Source organism: Hippopotamus amphibius, chromosome 5 (genome assembly GCF_030028045.1).
Source record: "Hippopotamus amphibius kiboko isolate mHipAmp2 chromosome 5, mHipAmp2.hap2, whole genome shotgun sequence".
NCBI lineage: Eukaryota > Metazoa > Chordata > Mammalia > Artiodactyla > Hippopotamidae > Hippopotamus > Hippopotamus amphibius.
The window spans coordinates 113,718,149-113,731,627 of NC_080190.1; positions in this window are offsets into that span (position 1 = coordinate 113,718,149).

The following is a 13,479-nucleotide window of genomic DNA, read 5'->3' on the forward strand; positions in this document are numbered from 1 at the left end:
GAATTAACAAGGAAATATTAGGACACATTTTCATAAATAAAATATTTTAAATATTTGTTAGTATATATTCTTTCAGGGCACTTCAGGGGGCAAACCCACAGATTTTCTGCCCCTACTCTGCCCCCACCCCCACTAAGGGGGTGCTTTTACTGACTTAAATACCCAAAGCGTTGCTCTCTGCAAACTCATTTTTTTGTTGCACTTGATAATCTGATAAATTATAGAGAAGGAAAAAAAACTTTCTCGAGAATTTTTTGCTCCATGTTTTCTCTAAAAAGTCCAATGTCAAGAATTATGTTACTAAAAAAAGAAGAAAGAGACCAATTTCTAGTAAGTCCCAATGAATCAGTACAAGTTGCTCAAGCTTCTGGGCAAGGCTTGCTGTTGGGAGAGGCCTGAAGCACCTTGAGCTAGTCCTTTTTTAATCTACCATGACTATTGTGACTATTGTGAGCTCTAAGTGGTAGAAAGGCATCCCTAAACCTTCCTTATTTTTTCCCTTTATCATTTTCCTTTAGGAATTTGGGTTGGAGAAATAGGAATTGGGACTGGGGAAATCAGAGAATTAAAAAAAGAGAGAGAATTAAGCTTGTCCTTAGGGTTATTTCAATTTGATTATACTGCTATGAGAGAAAAGTTGAAGGAAAAAAAAGTTTAAGAAATGTAGAAAGTACTGAATAACAAATCAAATGAGTAAACTGAAAAATACTCTTCAGGGGGCTTTTTGAGGGACCAAAGCATTATTATTAGTGAGACTGACTCAATCAAAGAGAACAAAAATCCCCTTTCACAGCCTCTTCCTAAGATGAATATTTTAAAAGAAATGCTTTCCGCACTGTAATTTTGAAACATTTAGGCGTTTCTCATAGTTGTGGATGTAGAATTGATTTGGGGCATATACTCTTTTTGCACTGAGCTTCAAGTTACTTTAGTAGTCTGATGGTCCCTTCAACAGACAGTGACAAGGACCATTACAATTTACAAAGGAGGTTTCTTTTTTTTACAGGCACAGCTTTTTCCCCTGGTAATAAAAGCTTCATAAGTCAAAGAAAGACATCCCCCCTCTATAAAAAGAATTAAATGGAACGCATCCTATTTTAATAGATAATAGGTAGTTTGGCTAATACTTTTGAAATAAATTAAAATGATAACCAAGAAGGTAGTTTTAGTAGAGTCTGGAAGAGCAAAAAACAGGTAAGTTCATAATTGACTTCTCACTGCCAAGCATCTCACTTCCGGGAGAATTTACTAGGAGGTGCAGTTTGGCCGCCTTTGTGACTGGGCGCCTGGCTACTCTCTTTTCACTGGGCACTTTTGTTTATCCACCTGAGGATGGTCTGCATGCACCCACCACCCACCATTCATCTCCTTTTCTATGCTGTTTTGCCCTTTGTATTATCTTTTCTTCTCTCTCCCACAAAGGTGAAAAATGGTCCAGAAAATTCCTTGGAATCCATGACTTTAATAAGGTCTAGGAAGTAGCCAGAACCTGAAATCTACATGTAATTGTGTAAACATAATTAGCAAGAAAGTACTAGTGCCTTGAATTTTCTCAGCCCTTGTGGTTCTACTATCACCACACAGGTTACAGATCGACTTTGGGGTCCTTCATTGCTTGTGATAAAGATGCTTGTGGAACAGTTAAGAGCAGGGGCTTTTAGTTTGGTGAAAATATAGCATTTGTATTGACAATTACTCTTATAAGTAGAACGGGGAGGAGTGGGGAGCAAAGAGCAAGAGGCTTTTATCTTTTACTTTTTTTGTTTGCTAAAAAAGTTCATGCATTGCTTTCAGAATTTTTAAAAACTCATATTTTTTAAAAGATTGCAAGCTGTCGCATCAGATGTAGCTGGTTCCAGTCTAGTCTCACCATTTCACAGATCTGCATCCTCATGCACTTTCCCTCTTCCCTGTGAGACAAGAATAATATATCCTGCATCACAGACTGCACTGAAATGGATTAAATGAGATAATTCTATTAAGCACTTGGACAACGTCCCATAAATGCTAATTTAAAAACTTGAAGTCTTGATTTCGCTCCTTTCCTTTAACAGTAGTTCAGGTGTCCTTAATTCTTCTGCAAATTTGTCCTGTCCTTCTCCATTGCCACTTTTAACACCTTGTGCTTTTATGCCACATCTAATTTTCCTAAATTGACCTTCCTTTTTGTTGCCACGAAGGAGAAATTTTCATTTGGTTTTCTCTTAAAAAATAAAGATCAAACCACTCAACATCAAAAATTGTCCATGGGATAAAAAAAAACAAATTCATTTAGGAATGCAAGAGAGACCAATGGTTTTTGATGTAACAACACAAAAAGTTCATTGATATGATTTCAGATTTCACATTGCAGCCAACCTTTCAGAAACTATACTTGTGGAGTCTTGGGTAGTATCAGAAAATATTCATAATTACCCAAAATGGCCATTAACATCCTTCTTCCCTTTACAACTACATGTCTGTGTGAGACTGGATTTTCTTCATATATGTCAATCAAAATAACATATCACAACAGATTGATGCAGAAAACAGAAATGAGAATACAGCTATCTTCTAAGTCAAATATTAAAGAGATGTGTATAAATATAAAACTTTGCCACTTTTCCTACTGAAATGTTTTGGAAAACAGTTAATTTTATTGAAAATAAGTTATTTACTTTCACATGTAATTAGTTCATTATGAATTAACAAATACTTTCAGTTTTGACTTCTAATCCAGTAAATATCAACTGATAGAAGCCACATAAAAGTTTTTCAAGGTCTTTAAGATATTTTAAAAATCTGAAAAAAAATCAGAGGCAAAAAAATAGTCAGAGAACCACTTGGCCTAGATAATTCCTGAGGCCCTTTTTATTGATAAGATTCATATTTTATTGATTTTTTGGTGATCTCAGTAGGACAGGAGCCTGTAGATCTAGCCTAGATTGAATATGGGAGCAAACATTTGATTGGAAAGATTCTCTAGAGAGGTTAGGATGACAGCTTAGATGGGAAGGGCTTTCTCCATGTAATGCTACTGTCTAGCAGGAAAATCAGGAGGACTAGCGTGTGCACTGGTTCTATAGAGGCTGCTCTCAGAAGGATCTCTGTATTGCTTCCTGCTCTTTCTGTCTAATACCCATCTCTCCTGTCTCCTACAGGCTCTTAATTCTTAGCCTTTGTAGCCTCAGGGCTGGACCTGGTTTTCAGATGAAAGGGAAAGTGATGCCCAAAGTTCATGACAGTAAAATACCACTTCTTTTGTCCATATATTAATATTCTTCAAGGGCTATATTAGAATCATAGCCATCATATCATACTAATGAAGAAATTTATTTAAAGAAATGTGGGAATCATTTTCACTGTTCCTCAATAAAGAGTTTTTTTATCTGTAGGTTTGTCAAGTAGGGAAAAATATATTTATTCATGATAATATTGATTGGCTTATACTGGGCACACCACTGAAGTAACTAAATCCCTTGACATGCATAATTTGAGTAGAAAAGAAACAAAAACAAATAAACAACAAAAACCCCAGAGACTCCTCAAATTCTTCGGAAGCAAGCATCTTCAGATGCAAAGAAAGGATCCCATAAAATAAAAAGCTCAATGACATTGGGTCTAAGGGACTTGGATGATCCTTAAAGAAACTGTTCTAAGAGCCAGAGAGTGGGAGGGAGTATCATCTGTGTAGAAGTAATCGCAGAAACTCCTCAGGCTAAATCCAATGAAGGAGCATCAAAATTGCAAAGGGCAGCACTCGAAGGGGTGGAAACCAAGGCCTCAGGAGCCTGCGGGGACAAGATGGGCAAACCAAATATGCACAGAGAAAAGGTGGGAGCTGCAAGGGGTGGAAAGACCACAGTTCTAATGCCACTTCAGACCTCTGCCTTATTGAATATAGGCTATATATTATGTTCTAAACAGAGCATCTTAGGTGTTTCTGACCAGGCCCCGTTCCACTGGCTGTTTACATGCACAGAGCTCTCTGGCAATCCCTCATTTTTAATGGACTTTGTAGATTTTCCCTCAAATAGTGGTGTTGGAATAGGCCAAGCTAACTACCTTCTCTGCCGGCATCCTCCTCTGACTAACACTATTCCTTTGGAGACTTGGGCTGGGATGGGGTTGGCTCTACTAGACGATGGGGTATCTAATCACCAAAAATGGTCCCAGATGAACCAGGCCCCCCATTGCCCATGCCCTTGTGTAGGGCTGGTCCAGTGACCTGCTCTAACCAACAAAAGGTGGCAGAAGTGACTCCGTGACAGTTCTGTGCCTGAGCCTTAAGGACCAGCCACTTCTGCCTGAACTTATTTGGGATCCTTGAGCTTCCACATGGGAATTCCAACCATGTTCCTGAAGGGACCACGTGGAGAGGCCACTCAGGGAGAGAGAGAAGCCCTGAGTCTACATCCGAGAATGGAGGAGCCACCTGACAGCGAGGTCAGTGAGACGGATGATCTCAGCAGAGCCAACTGTGGAGCATCTCGTGGAAAGTGAAGGGGCCATGGAGGGCAGACAGCAGAGGTAAGCCAGCTCCACTGGACCCTGTCCTAATCTCCGATCCACAGAATTGCCGGAGATAACAATAATAGAGATGTTTTAAGCTACCAAATTGAGGGTAGTTTATGACTCAGCAGTAGATAACCGAAACATATTGTTAATTTCCACAGCAGCCATTTATTCAAGAAACACAAATCATCAGCTATGAGCCAGGACAGTGTTGGGTAGAATGAAATGAATGACACAGTTGCCTTGTCTCAAAGGGCTGCAAAGGAACAGAGAAGTGGACGAATGGACTGATCCCTGAAGTATGGGGTGCCGCATGCTGTGATGGGACATGGTCCTCTGGGAGGAAGGGTACAACACCCAGCCTTGGATCATCATGGAGGGCTTCCCAGAGAGCTGGCAGGTGAGGCCAGGGGACAAAGCAAGGGAAGAGCTTCCCAGAAAGAACTGTAAGCTATGGAGAGCTTCCAAAACTGGTCTAGTGACTGAGGTTAATGCCTAATAAGGCGGTGAAGAGCACAGACTCTTACCATGGGCTTAAAATCACCGAATCTCAGTTTCCTCACATGTAGAATGAAGATATAATAGAACCTACCTGATGGGGTTGTTTGTGAAGGTTCAAACACTGAGTGCCTGGTATCATAATGGGTCATCAACAAACGTTCATCTATCAGTATCAGTCTGCATCATCATCTTCATCACATTGAGTTGACCATTCGAGAAAAGTCATTTTCTCAGCACATAGGAGAAAGTGCTGAGTCCCTGATCATTCAGAGCCCCTCACTTTTCCTTACATCTGAAAATTCTCTGCTTTTGACTGTGACTCTGTTTCGGCTCTCCTCTAAAGGGATTGGCCTCTTCCGGATTTTGAAATCTTCAAGGTATTGATTTGCACAGCAAGCAACACGTCTAGCTCATTTCGCGATGTCAGAGTAGGTTGTTGAAATATATCTGTATGGTCAGGACAGCTGGCTAGAACAACGTGTAGACTGATTATATGGCCATTATAACATATCGGGGTTTTAAACAGCACCAACAATCTACACGGATTCAGAAGCACCCACAGGATAAACTCATGCTTTTCAACTCCCCTCTGATCTGTCCCAGAACCTCTGCTCTAGAGGGAAATTTAAGACCCTATGACCAGAACCGTCCAGGATTAGAATTCACAGACTCTGAGTTTCCCATTGGCATTCAGCCCACCCGATCTGAAGGACACCAGCAGATAAGAATTTGGCACCATGACAGCTATTTTCTGCAGCTGCTTTCGATGTGCACTGGCCAAGCATCGGGGAGTCTGCCTAGGGTGACAAGTGGGGGTGATCTGAGAAACTGACTAGTTGGGTGGCCTGGGGCAATCACTCACTTTTCCAACTTTGGTTTCTCATTGAAAATGTGGGGCCTGGGCAAGATGAAGCCTCCAGTCTCTTTCAGTTCTAAAATGTTCCATTTCTTAGGGGTCTTCTGAATGGCATCAGTGACGCAGTTAATTGGTACGTTACAAACAGGGAGGTTGAACCCCTGAGCAGAAGGACAAAGTCCACCTTAAATGTTTTTGATGACCTCAAACCCCTCAGTTGTCTTTTGACTTGTTCTACAGAATTGTGCTTTTCCCACGATTTTATTGACAAGTATACACTTCACTACAGACTCTTCATTTCCATTATAAATGCTCAGTCTTACAAAGGTACAATATTAAAGGCTTCTTCAATATGATATAGAAATCAAATAAGCACAGCAATTGTGGAATTGAAAGCTATTTCTTTCTAAAAGCAGATTTTCATTGGTTTAATTTTTTTATTTTTTATTTTTTCATTACTTTTAAAAAATGATAAGACAAAGAGATTGGTCAGACCTTTGAACAAACATTCGATGATTATATCTGATTTGCCTCAGACTAAAAGTTAGAGTGGAAAAACACTGATCCAAATAAAAGAAACATCAGAGAGAAAAAAAAAAGATGGCTTTCTTTAAACTCCTAGAAGCCTGGAAAATGTTGAAATCTGGTCTATTCTGAGAATGTGGTGAATTTTTTTCCTCTTCAGGTAGGATATTTTCCCATTGCTTTCTTTCCTTTAGTACTTTTCACCTTTGCAATTTCTCAAAATCTTGGTTGATGCTTTTGCATTTTACACCTGTAAGGTTGTTTCAGCTCTGGAGATGAGATGTGATTCACCTGAGCTTGGGCTCTTGGAATGCTCCCTGGTTTGCTGTGTGCAGGGCTGGCTGAAGGATGTGTGAATTGGACAGATCAGGCAAGAGAAACTGAGCCCTTAGGCTGAGGGTGGTGGTGGGAACACAAGGGGTAGATTCAAGAGGCATTTTGCTGCTAGAATTGAATTGACTGGGTTGTGAACTGGATGTGGTTGACGAAAGACAGGAAGAAACTAATGATGACTACGAGGTTTCTAACTTGTACCAGTGAACAGTACATCATGAGTCATCATTTATCACTCAAGTTTAAAAGGGTAAGTTTAAAAGAGTACAGAATTTAGAAACTCTTCCACTCACTTAGAAACTCTACCATCCATTGGCCTAACAAGACTTTTTAAATCCAATTTAGTCTTGTTCTAGGGGTTCTGATTCGAAGGGGATACATAAACAACTAAAACCTGAAAGAGAGATAAGGACTCCTTGGTTCAGACACACAGATCTTGGAAACATTGTCCCTGCCCTGGTTTTGCATGAGCTTGACTTTCTCCTGTCCCTACATGGTAAATGTCTTCAGATCAACAATCATGGTTTTTCATTTTGTTTTCATGAACTCATAACCCCGGTACAAAGCAAGCACTCAATAACTATTTAATGAATTCGTCCTAATAGAGAATAGTTACTGCTATTCTTTGGTTTAAATTATTTTTCTGTTGTGAAATGATGGTAATTTGGGAAAGTCCATTCTTTAGAGCCACCTGAGATGTGTAATAATCACAGTCAACCAGGACACGCTTGACAGATGACACTGATTCCTGCCATACATGCAGTACATCAGCTCTGCACAGAATCTAACGTGTCTCAGGATCCCTCAGACAGACAGGAAACTCATTGCATGAGTATAATAAAGGGCAAAAGCTTTAAATTGGAAGAGACACAGTAACATTGTCAACATGCTCTATCTCACGCGATGCACTTTACAGAGAGTATGTCCTTTAAGTCTCTTGGTAAACCATTAGGGAGTCTCTGATTCTCTTCATTTATAGATAGGGAAATTGAGGGCCACAGAGCATCCGTAACTTGCCGAGGGCCGCCAGGGAATAGGGGGTAGACTCAGAGTTTAAACCTGGTTCTCCTTCGCTCAGAATCTGAATCCTTAACCAGCCCCATCCCGTTGCCTCCCCAAGGGATAGCTCCCAGGTGGAAAGGAAGCTGGAAAATATGGGAAACAGAGGAAAATATAACCAAAAAGAAACAGATGTCTTTATAGATGACAAGTGCCTTTCCCCAGTTGCTTTGATTGGCACTGCCAGCTGAGCAGATGGACCCCGGCTACTCAGAACCAGGTGTAACTCTGTAAAGTGCATAGCATGAGACATAGCATGTTTACAATGTGAATGTGTCTCTTCCAATTTTAAAGCGTTTGTCCTTTATCTTCTATTGAAGATGTGTTGGAAAATGCCTGATGTCTATGTACTGAGCTAAAAGAGGTAGATCTATCCTCAGGTGGGATTTTTAGCTCACGGAATTATATACTCTTGGAGAGCCCAGCAGGGGAGGTACCCCTCACTCTGTCTAAAATAGCCAATCAGATTAGATGTGTGTAACAGAGAATTGTTTAAATGAGTTGAGGAAGAGACAAGTTTCCATCGGCAACAGGTGATTCACTATTATTCATTTTCGCAAGAACAGGACAAGGGATAATATGTCTGAATTGAGACATGTGAGGATTAGGGTAGACCTAAGGAAGCTACCTGATAGAGAGGTTTTCTAACCATCAAGGATTAGGGATTAGAAATTGTGGGATTAGGTAGAACCTGTGATATCCATTTCATAGAATCATGAAGCCAGAACATTTTAGAGCTAGAAGGTGTCTCATAGATAATTTACTTTGTGTTCATCAAAGTTTGCTAAAAATAATGAAAAATAAAGACTAATCTAAATGCCTACTGTGATTACCTAACCCCGGGCTCTTATGCAACAATTAAAAATGATGGTCCCCAGATTGTGTACATAGGAAAGGTTTATGATATGAGAAGATAAGAAATTATAATTTTAATAATGATAATCAAAACCAAAATAATCTATTCATTTTACAGATAAGGAAAGTGAACTGGATTTTAGAAACTGGATATGGCTTCTCAACTATCTGGGATTAGAGAAAGACTCTGCTTGAAGATCTGGCTTTCATTACCTTATCATTTAAGGTCATTTCTTATCTGTTTTTTACGGGCTGGTTTGTCTTCCTCTTCCTTCTTTTTACCCATCCTTTTCACTACCCCATCCTCCCTGATCTGCAGAATTAATTCTACCTCATCTATATTCCTGCAACACTTTATACATGTCTTCATTAAAAACAAACTATTAAAATACATGCCCAGGACTGCAAGGGTGGTTTCAACATATCAATCAATGTAATATACCACATTATGGAATGAAGGAAAAAAACCCACCTAACCATCTCAATTGAAACAGGAAAAGCCATTGACAAAATTCAACACCCTTTCATGATAAGAAACATTTAGAAAATTAGAAAAGGAAGGAAACTTCCTCAATATCATAAAGGACGTGTGAAGAACCCACACTTAACATCAAACACAATGGTGAAAGACTGAAAGCTGTCCCCCTAAGATCAGGAACAAGACACAGATATCCAGTTTCACCTCTGCTATTCAATATTGCACTGGAATTTCTATCTAGAGCAATTAGATAAGAAAAATAAATAAAAGGCATCCAAATTTAAAAGGAAGAATTAAAACTGTCTCCATTCTCAGGTGGCATGATCATATACACATAAAAGAGTTCACAAGAATCCACAAAAGCTACAAGAGCTAATAAATGATTTCAGCAAGGTTGCAAGGTACAAGATCTGCACACACAAATCAGCTGTTTCAATATACTAGCAATGAACAATCTGAAAAGAATATTTAAAAAGTTCCATTTACAATAGCATCCAAAAGTATAAAACACCTAGGAATAAGTTCAACCAAGAAGATGAAAGACTTGTACACTGAAAACCGTAAAACATTGCTTACAGAAACTGAACAACTAAATAAATGGAAAGGCATCCTGTGTTCGTGGATTGCAAGACAATATTGTTAGGATGTCAGCGCTACACGAAGTGATCTACAAATTCAATGTAATCTCAATAAAAATTTCAATGGCCTTTTATGCAGAAATGGAAAAGCCAATCCTCAAATTCATATGAAATTGCAAGGGATCCCCAACTAGCCAAAACAATCTCGAAAAAGAAGGAAACGTGGGGACTCACCTTTCCCAATTTCTAACCTTACTACAATGCTATAGCAATGATAACAGTGTGGTACTAGGATAAAGATAGACTTTAAGACCAATGGACTAGAATTGAGAGTCCAGAGACTTTAAGACCAATGGACTAGAATTGAGAGTCCAGAAATAAATCCATATTCTATGGCCAATTGATTTTTGAAAGGGTGCCAAGGCCATTCAATGGAGAATAATGGTCTCTTCAACAGATGGTAATGGGACAACGGGGGTATCCACAGGTCAAAGAATGAAGCTGGACCTCTACCTCACACCAAAAATTAACTCCAAATGCATAAATGCCTTAAATATAACAGCTAAAACCATGAAACTATCAGAAGAAAACATAGGGGTAAATCTTCAAGACACTGGATTTGGCAGTGGCTATAATACCAAAAGCAAGAGCAACAGCAACAAAAAATAGAGACATTTGACTTCATCAAAATTAAAAACTTCTGTGCATCAAAAGATATTACCAAGAAAGTGGAAAGATAACCTACAGAATGAGAGAAAACATTTGCAAATTGTATTCTGATAAGGATCTAGTAACCAGAGTATATAAAGAATTCTTATAACCCAACAACAAAAGGGCAAACAATCCATTTTTTTTTAAATGGGCAAAGGATTTAAAAGATATTTCACCAAAAAAGATATAGTAGTGGTCAACAAATACATGAAAAATGCTTACCATCATTAGTCATTAGTGAAATTTAAATCAAAACCACAATGAGGTACTATTTTATACCCACTAGAATGGTTATACTAATAATTAAAAAAAGGGTGATAACAAGTATTGGTGAGGATGTGGAGAAATTGTAACCCTCCTACATTGTTGGTGGAAATGTTAAATGGTTCAGCTTGTGTGGAAAACAGTTTGGGAATTTTTCTAAAAGTTAAACAGAATTACCATGTGACCCATCAATTCCACTCCTAGGGTTGAAAACAGTTACTCAAACAAGTGTATGCACAGGAATGTTTATAGCAACACAATTCACAATAGCCTATAGATGGAAACAGCCCAAATGTCCCGAATAAAACCATACAATAGAATATTATTCAGTCATAAAAATGAAAAAATGCCAGTGTGGATGAACCTTGAAAACATCATGCTAAGTGAAAGAAACCAGGCACAAAAGATCACATATTGTATGATTCAATTTATATGAAATGTCCAGAATAGATGAATTAATCCATCAGGACAAAATGCAGATTGGTTGGCTGCCAGGGCTGGGATGAAGGGAAATGGAGAGAGTGCTTAAAAGGGGTTTTAGTTTGTAATGATGGAAATGTTTGGGAATTAGATGGAGATGGTAGTTGCACAACATTGTCGATGTACTAAATGTCACTAAATTATTCACTTTAAAATATATCCTGTGACTTTCATCTCAGAAAAGGATTTTTTAAATCAAGAATGAGTCGTTTGAAACTCACCTTTCAAAGGCAGTAAATACATCTGTCAATAGAAGTTTCCACACTATATTATTTGTTTACATAACCATTGTTTCTGCTATTTTGAAAACTCTCTGTAGCTCAAGCTCCTACCACAGGATTCAATCAGAAAAATAATTGAATTAAAAGTCAAGTTTTTGAGCTCCATACAACTGACCCAGTCATGATAAGATGTGGTTAGCACACCATCTAGTGACCACTTTATAAGTTGCAGCAAACCCTTAACCTGCATACATTAACCCCGAGGCTACTTTCTGCCTTTGCAAGCTGAAGTGGTTTAGGTCACTGGTCATGAATACAAAGATCAGGGTTATACACGCCTTTCGAAGACTTCAATTCTAAAAGAACAAAACACTCTGTCCTGTCCTGGATTCCCTAGGGGACAGAGCTTGAAGCAAAAGCTGAGCGCAAACACTTTACCGGGGAACTGCGATCACAGGAGAGAGGAATTGGAGGGAACTGGGAGGGAGGCAGGGAAGGAGGGAGAGCAAACATCAGATGGTACAGAGCTAAGCCGCTTACAGTTTGGGGACGAGCAAGACGTCCTCAGAGAGGCCGCAGGAATCGACCAGGTCCCCAAAGGGTGGTGGTTCTGGTGGGGGTCCCGCGGGAGGGCTGGGGTGGGGGGATTTCCTGCCTGCTGCGTCTCCCTCTCCTCGAGGTGCGCTCCACCCGGAGTCTCCTGCGTACTCCTACCCTGGGCACCACGTGGTGCCCTGCCCCACCTTCCTCCAACGACACAGCCCGGCCTTAATACCCACCCCCATTCTCCAAGTCAGGATTCCCTCCTGGCTACTTGGTCCTCTTCCTCAAGACAGATGTGGAGCTCAATAGTGTTTACTTCCCTGGAGGGGGAACTTCCGTCTTTGTAACCATCAAGAAAGCAGCCGGTGGAAGCGGTCTTTCTGGAGACCTAATCCTGCTGGAGGGAATCCAGAGAGGCTTATAAACTGGGTTCTGCACGTGTGTCAACATGTTAGGGGCACCCACAACACAGGCACTATTTCTTTTGCCTGTGGGCCATCTGGGGATTCTGCAAGGGCACTCTTGCCGTCGGAGCCCTGCTAGAACATCAGTGTAGGAAGTTACCCGTAGCTACATTATTTATTGAAACACAAATATATGACTAGCTCTATTGCCTTGTGACTTGGTCATATTTGCAAGCAGTGTTACCGTTCTTAGAGGATTTGTATTTTTTTTTATGGGGGGCGGGGGGAGTCGTTATTCAAGAAAGGGCCAGAGCTGATCATTTCATTTGAACCTCCAACACTTCTGTGTGAGATAAGTGGGGAAGATTATAATTATCACCACTTCACACGTGGTGAAGACACCAGGCCTTGTCTTTAAGAATAAATACGAACGGGAGGAAAAGATGGCGGCGAAGTAGAGAGACGTGGAGTGCATCCCTCCCCACAGATGCATTGGGAATGCACGGAAGGACGCAGTAATTCTCACAGAGAACCAGCTGAACACCAGCAGACGGCCTCGGACACCGGATGGGACTGCGGGGAGCCCGACATAGCCGGTAGGGAGGCATCTACGAGGGCTCAAAGAGGGTGAAGCGACAGAGCTGTGGCAGACGGGAGGGAGTGAGAAACATTCGGAGGGTCCGCAGCGCAGCTCAGCGTTCCCGGACCAAGACATCGATCCGCGGCTGAACGGAGGGTCCAGGAGCGGGAGTGTGGGAGCAGGAGAGCTGGTTCAGTGTGGGAAACATTGTTGCCGGTAGGGTGACGGACCGAGAGGACAGGAGGGAGGAGGCCCGCGGAGAGGAGTGCCCGTTCCTGAGAGCTGCCCGGCCATGATGGCGGCTGGAGGCTGCAGGCTCACTGGCGGCTGGGAGGAGCCACGCGCATAGCCTCTGTCTCTCTTTCCGCGCCTCTGCAACAGGCAGTGGAGAGACGACCTGCGGGCCACCTAAGGCGCTCAGGGATAACAAGTACCCTCAGGCACTCGGGTGGGGCTAGATTAAAACCCCTTGCAACGCCAGCAGCAGGGAGGCTGCCGAGAGGAAAAAAAAAAAAAAAAAGAAAAGAAAAAAACCCCCGAGAGAGACCCAACTCTAAGACTTTCTGTTTACGCCTGAGCCACCGGCGCCCTCTGCAA